Raw genomic sequence first — 7,351 nt, forward strand, 5'->3', positions numbered from 1 at the left:
CTGTTGTGGAATTTTGATTGCCGTTGCCCCCTTTGTGTGTAGGGCTAACCCTCAAGAGTGGCTGATATGAGGACTGAGGATTGGACACAACCACAATGTATAAGCTGCTCTGTGTGTGCCAGTCACACAAAACAATTCACCCCAGCAGGGTCTGGTGCTTGCCGAGATCTTCCTTCGGATGTACCACTTGTGGAGCTATTGATTCATACTCTGATGTGGTCTGAAGCCTGCTACCGGGTGTGTTCCTCCTGGGGCTTCTTGGGAGGGACTCTGGGACAGTTCAATGTCAGCGACTGCCTGTGACTGGCCTGGGGCTACCCTTGGAGCTACAAAGCAATCCACCGTTTATAGCTGCCTCTGCTGGGCCTGGGTGTGCATGGGAGGGGCCAAGCTGCACGCCAAACCTGGCTTCCCTGAGCAGCACACCCAGGGCCTGTCAACTAAAGGCCCCAAGGTGCCCCCAGATCTGCCTCCACTAGCTGGCTGCCTGTCAGACTCAGTCACTGAGAGAGCCTCTGGTGCTTTGTGAGTCGTGTCTGGTAAGTTCTCAGTGAGTCACCAGGTAGGAGTGAGTGGAGTTCACCAGGTTGGTAGAGATTCGAACTTGGCACCAGTACATGCCTGAGGCTGCTCAACAAAAGTCTCAGGTTACACCAAGGACAGCTACCACCCATGGGGCCTGTAAACCTTTGTGGTCTCAGGGCAGGGTCTCAGGGAGTCTTCAGGGTGAGGCCATAGAGAGCCTCAGGCTAAAACGGATTAAGATTTGGCCATGTGGAGAGAGAACTCTGCACAGGAATGGTGGTGCCAGTTGTGGTTGTGGGGGTTTGAGGGGAGGCACCTCTTTCACAGCCTTTCCAGAAAGTCTTCATCATGGCCACAGCTAGCAGACTCTCGCAAGGTGAAAGCTTGGCCAGGTGGGGCCACAGGGAGCCAGTAGGGTGAGACTTGTGCATCCCTTTAGGCTGATGTGGCTCGGAGGGGAGTGCTCAACCCAGGAAAGATACCACCTGTGGGCAGCGTGGGAGATGGACTCAGCACAAGGACAAAGGCAACTGTCCTGCTATTCCCCTCCTTGAAGCCGTACAACCTAGTCTCTCCCTGCATGGCTCCAGCCTGCCGTGAGCCACAGTCCCGCCGCTGGAACCCAGGGCGAGTGCCCACAAACGAGAATTTAAGAGAACACCTGGGTTTCTCGCATACCGCTCTCTCCCCCTGGTGGACAGAGTCCTCACTGATTTTCACAGCCAGATGTTATGCGGCCTCCTCTTCCCAGCACTGGTGCTCTGGTCTGGCGAGCCTGGCATGGCGCTGAGACCTCTCACTCCTTAGCAGGACTTTTGCAGCTGTGATATCCCTCCCAATTCTCAACCATAGCATGTGGGACCAGCCTTTTCATGTGTCTGCTGTCCCTACCAGTCTTGATGTGGCGGCTTCTATAAATCCTTGATTATAAGACTTATGTTCAACTAGTCTTCAGTTGGGTATTCACGTTGATTGTTCTCTAATTTATTTTTTTAAAGATTTTATCTATTTTTTAGAGAGGGGAAGGGAGGTAGAAAGAGAGGGAGAGAAGCATTGATCAGTTGCCTCTCGCACACCCCCAACTGGGGACCTGACCCACAACCCAGGCAGGTGCCCTAACTGGGAATCAAACCAGTAACCTTTTGTTTGCAGGCTGGCACTCAACCCACTGATCCACACCAGCCATGGCTGATCATTCTATAATTTAGTTGTAATTCCAGTTTGATCCTGGGAGGAGGTGAGTAACTTCTATCTATTCTGATACCACCTTGAATCTCAAAGAATTATTTTGTTTTTTTAGGTTCCATGTAGAAGTGAAATCACCTGGTATTTGTCTGTCCCTGACTGACTTATTTTGCATAGTATGATATAATACCCTCGAGGTCCATCCATGTTGTCACAAATGGCAAGACTCCATTCTTTTTGTGTCTAAGTAATATTCCATTGTGTATATATACCACCTCTTCTTTATCCATTTCTGCATTGATGGACACTTAGTTTGACTCCATAGCTTGGATCTTGTAAATAATGGTGCAAGGAACATAGGGGTGCACATAGCTTTTCAAATTGGTGTTGTAGGTTCCTTTTGATATATACTCAAAAGTAGAATCGCAAGATCATATGGTAGCTTTATTTTAATTTTTTTGTGGAACCTCCATATGTTTTCCATAGTGGCTGCATCAGTTTACAATCCCACCAACAGTGCCTGAAGGTTCTCTTTTCTCCACATCCTTGCCAACACTCGTTTTTGTTTTTTTAAGATTTTATTTATTTTTAGAGAGAGGGAAAGGGGGGAAGAAAGAGAGATGAAACACCAACATGTGAGAAACATTGATCAGTTGCCTCTTGTATGCCCCCAGCTGTGGACCTGGCCTGCAACCCAGGCACGTGCCCTGACTGGGAATCAAACTGGTGACCTTTTGGATTGCAGGATGGCACTCAACCCACTGAGCCACACCAGCCAGGGCAACACTTGCTTTTCATTGACTTTGTGATACTAGCCATCCTGACAGGTGTGAGGTGGTATGTAATTATGGTTTTAACTTGCATTTCTCTAATTAGTGATATTGAGCATCTTTTCATGTTGATTGGCCCTGTGTATGTCCTCTTTGGAGAAACGTCTATTCAGGTCCTCTACCCATTTTTAAAATAAGATTGTTTTGGGGAGGGGGGGTCTTTGGTGTTAGTTTCTTATATATTTCGGGTACTAACCCTTTATCAGATGTATCATTGGTGAATGTCTTCCTCCATTACTATGTTGTCTTTTTGTTCTGATGGTTTCCTTCTCTGAAACAACTTTCTACTTTGACATAGTCCCATTTGCTTTTTACTTTTGTTTCCCTTACAATTCTTTCCTTTAAACTTCTAATTAATACAGAAGCTCATAAAAAGTTCCTTCTCTTTCCCTTCCAAGGTGATAGAGAGGGAAACTCTTCCTCTACCTTCTTATACTCTGTGCCTGAATCCTGTGAATTAAGCTAACAAATTATCAGAGGGTAATTATACAATTCTTAGTTCATGATAATGTTTTTACAGGGGACTTCATAGAAAAGACATGACAATCCCAATGAAGCAATTAGATTTGGGACATATCACCCTTTGTTAAAATGGTATATAAATTGTGGAGAAGTAACTGACAAAGGAAAAAGGTTTGGGCTTCAAGGGGTGGTTGATGTGGGGAAGTGAGTAGGAAATATATGGGGGAAACTAATGGAAGTTAACAGTTGTTTTTAGTAACATTTGTGCAGACTCACCTTGGTGTTGACTCCTTTCTCCAGTGATAAGTGTCTTCGCCTGCCTGATACTAAAAGACACCTTTTTCACAGGAAATTTATGCCCTGCTTTTAGGCATACAGGGGGTGGGGCAGAGCTTCTGTATGTACCATGTCTGTTTCCTTTAGCTCAACATAATCAATATGCCAACATGGCATATTTTAGGGTGACATGTGATCCCCTTCAGTGGTTAACAGCGCACACCATCACTCTGCAGCCAGCCAGAATTCATGTCCGTCTGTTCTTTCTGAGCCTGCACAGACCCAGCCAAGCTTACCCTACCTAAGAAGTAGTTCTGGGACGTGAGGTGTCCACCAGGGCAGCCAGCATCCAAGATCTGCTTCAGCCACATCTCTGTGACTAAAGCTGTTACTGAGGCTAGTAGAACAGGCCTTGGACCAAAAGGAATGGACAAAATGATTCAAGATGGAAAAGGCTATGGGACCGTTCATCACAAAGGATGGTGCTACCATTCTCAAACCAATGCAAGTGTTACCTCCCGCAGCCAGGGGAGCTGTCTAAGGCTCAAGAAGAAGCTCAAGGTGGCACTACATCAGCGGTCATCATCACTGGCTCTCTTAGATTCCTCTATCAAGCCTTTTCAAAAAGAGATTCATCCAACCATCATTTCCAAGTCATTCTAAAAGGATGTGTATCCTTCTTGAGCTTTGGAACGAATGACAAAGAAGCTTTGTTAACTCAAAACTTACTCTCCATATTGAAGCCTGCTTTCTCCAACAAGTGTAAATTCAGTGAGGAAACTGACCCAGCCACGGTCCCTAGTGTAGATATTAGTGATATCAAAATAGTTAAGAAACTTGGTGGAGCAGCTGATGACTGTGAGTTGGTAGAAGGGCTGGTTCTCACCCAAAAGGTGGCAAATTCTGACATAACCAATGTTGAAAAGACTAAGGTTGGGCTTATTCAGTATTGCTTACCTGCTCCCATAACAGCGATGGATAATCACATGGTAGCTTCTGTCTATGTCCAGATGGACCGAGTAGAGCAAAAGGAGAGAGCCTATATTCTAAATTTAGTGAGACAAATTTTAAAAACAGGATATAATATTCTCATAAAGAAGTGTATTTTAAAGAGGTGCTCTTGGTGATCTTGCATTATATTTCCTGAGAAAAATGAAGGCAATGGTAAGTAAGGATAGTGAAAGAGAAGACATTGAAGTCATTTGTAAGACAGGTGAAACCAAACTGTACATACTGAATAAAACAAAACAGAAAGATGAGTTAATTGCAAGGCTTTCAACCTGCAAGCCGTGAAAACTCGAGGCTACTGAAACAATGAGTTTCAAATTGCTCACAAACTAAGGGATTTTATGGAGTAAATGTGGAATTTATTTGGCTTTGTCAGCTGGTAAGTTTGACTAGGGGTCTTCTTCCCTTTTGGATCAGGGTAGCCGAGTCATGGGTACAATGAAGTCCAGAAATGGCATGAACAGACTTGGTATTTGAAGGTTGGCTCATATCCTCTGATTACTTTTTTAAATATTTTATTTATTTTTAGAGAGAGGGGAAGGGAGGAGGGAAAGGGAGGGACAGAAACATCAATGTGTGGTTGCCTCTCATGTGCCCCCTACTGGGGACCTGGCCAGAAACCCAGGCATGTGTCCTGTCTAGAAACTGAACCAGCAGTCCTGTGGTTCACAGGCCAGCACTCAATCCACTGAGACACGCCACCCAGAGCCTCTGCTGATTTCTGAGAAGAACTATAAATCACTGTAAGGATAGGTTAAGCTTTCTTTATAAGCCTGTGTGGACCTTCTCTGTTTGTTTCATCCCTGACATAAGTGACTCCATTTTAGTTTGGTTCTTTAGAACCAAAACAGTTCATAGTGAATCACTGCTGATATGCTGGGTTTGGCAGATTTTAGCTGAGATGGTCAATTTTAATGGTTCTGGCAAACTGCTTAAGATTACAGTTTGTGCAAGCCTTGGAAATACAGTCACAGTTGTTCATGGTTCTAACAAACTAGTAGCTGAAGAAGCTCCATTCATAGTGCTCTACGTGTTTATTCGCCGTTTAGTGAAGCAGAGAGCTCTTACTCTAAGAAGCGGTGTTCCAGGAGTTGGCCCTTCAGTTAACTGAATATTTGTGAGTGTTGAGTGGTGTGGAATCCTACTGCATTGATGCTTCTGCAGGTATTGAGGAGGTCATTCCATCTACACTGGCTGAAACTACTGGCCTGAATCCCATTTTTTAAATAATGAGCCTAAGAAACCAGATGTCCAGCCCTGGCTGTTGTGGTTCAGTGGACTGAGTGCCAGCCTGTGAACTGAAGAGGTGCAGGTTCAATTGCCAGTTGAGGTACGTGCCTGTATTGCAGGCCAGGTCCCCAGTTGGAGGCGTGTGAGAGGTAACCAATCAATGTGTCTCTCGCACGTCAATGTTTCTCTCCCTCTCTTCCTCCCTCCCTTCTTCTCTCTAAAAGTAAATAAGTAAAATCTTTAAAAAAAAAAAAAAAAAAAGGAAAAAGGAAAAAGAAGTTAGATATCCAAAGAGGGAAAAGAAACTACAGACACTAATGTCCCAAAGGGTGGTATTTCCAACCTTTTGGAAGAACTGGTGGTCCAGCCTTTGTTAGTTTCAGTCAATGAACTGACTCCAGCAGCTGAAATTGTCAGGAGCATCAGCAAATGAGGCAGTAAGCTCAGTAATGTGGATACCACTGGCTGACTGGCACCATCAGGGCCACCGATTGTGAGGCTGGAGTCAAAGGCCCCCTTGGTGTTCCCTGTTGTCTGGAAAATTGTGTCCTCTACGAATTCCTGACCCAGTCTTCCATTTGGTATTTGCTTAAAATTGTATTGACACAATTTAGTGAAAATATAAAAATATTTGGTTTCCAAAAAAATGGCGTCTCTCCAGACCTTCCCGCTCATTATTATGCTTGCATTTTATGAAACATCTGGACCTGCTTTTCTGACTCGTCCTAGGTGCCCTTTCTCTTAAGCACATTCAGCTCTGCCTGGCTGCTCTGACAGAATAAACCGATTTATCCTTTTATTGCTGTGTATTTTAGGGTGTTTCTCCCTTTACAGGCTATTGGAAACAATGTTGCATGGGATTTTTTTGATACATAACCTTGCATCCACGCATGATTATGCCTATAGGAAGGATTCCTAGAAACGCCTGAGATTCTGAGTCACAGTTTGTATGTGTTAAAATTTGACTAATTTCACATTTTTACTCAAAACAGGTTCTGCCAATCCAAACTTCACCAGTGTAAGAGAATGCTTAGCTTTTCACACACTTGCCAGTGTTAATTCATCCCAGATCTTTGCCTTTATGGCTTTTGGATCTTGGATCTTCTTTAGGAATGTCACCCTTGCCCCAAGATTGTAAGGGAAAGCATTCTATGTCCTTGGTCACTGATCCATTATGGATTTTTTTGTGTGTAATACGAAGTAGGATTCACATCTTCTGAAAGAAGAGTTGGGGTGGGTGTTTCAGCATTGTTTATAGAAGGCTCATTTTTCCCCTCCTGATTTGAGTGTAGTTTCTGTCAGGGTGTCTAACCCATTGCCCACAGGCTGCATGTGGCCCGGGATGGCTATGAATGCAGCCCAGTACAAAACTGTAAATTTACTTAAAACGTTTTTTTTTTTTTTTTTGAAAGATTTATTCATCTTTAGAGAGAGGGGAAGGGAGGGAGAAAGAGAGCAAGAGAAACGTCAATGTGCTGTTGTCTCTCGCACACCTGCTACTGGGGACCTGGCCCACAACCTAGGCATGTGCCCTGACTGGGAATCGAACCAGTGACCCCTTTGGTTCACAGGCCAGCACTCAATCCACTGAGCCACACCAGGTGGGGTTTATCAGTTTTCATTAGTGTTTGTGTACTTAATGTGTGGCCCAGAGATGCCAAAAGATTGGACATCTGACTTACCCACTAATAGCACTTTGCCTCAATTACTATACGTTTATGGTTATGTTTGACTATCTGGTGGTATAAGTCTAATACCCTCCCCCACTGTTCTTTTTAAAAAATATTCTTGGCTATTTGCAAATTGTTTAAAGTGAATTCTAAAAACCAGTTTAT

General features: G+C 44.2%; 1 pseudogene; it reads left to right on the forward strand.

Moving 5' to 3' along the window:
* Positions 1–376: 376 nt before the first annotated feature.
* Positions 377–5,949, forward strand: LOC129064464 (T-complex protein 1 subunit delta-like; annotated as a pseudogene).
* The last annotated feature ends 1,402 nt before the right edge of the window (positions 5,950–7,351 follow it).

This window comes from Pteronotus mesoamericanus, unplaced genomic scaffold, assembly GCF_021234165.1.
Source record: "Pteronotus mesoamericanus isolate MK-2021 breed Mesoamerican mustached bat unplaced genomic scaffold, CSHL_Meso_final contig_164, whole genome shotgun sequence".
In the NCBI taxonomy this organism is placed as follows: Eukaryota; Metazoa; Chordata; class Mammalia; order Chiroptera; family Mormoopidae; genus Pteronotus; species Pteronotus mesoamericanus.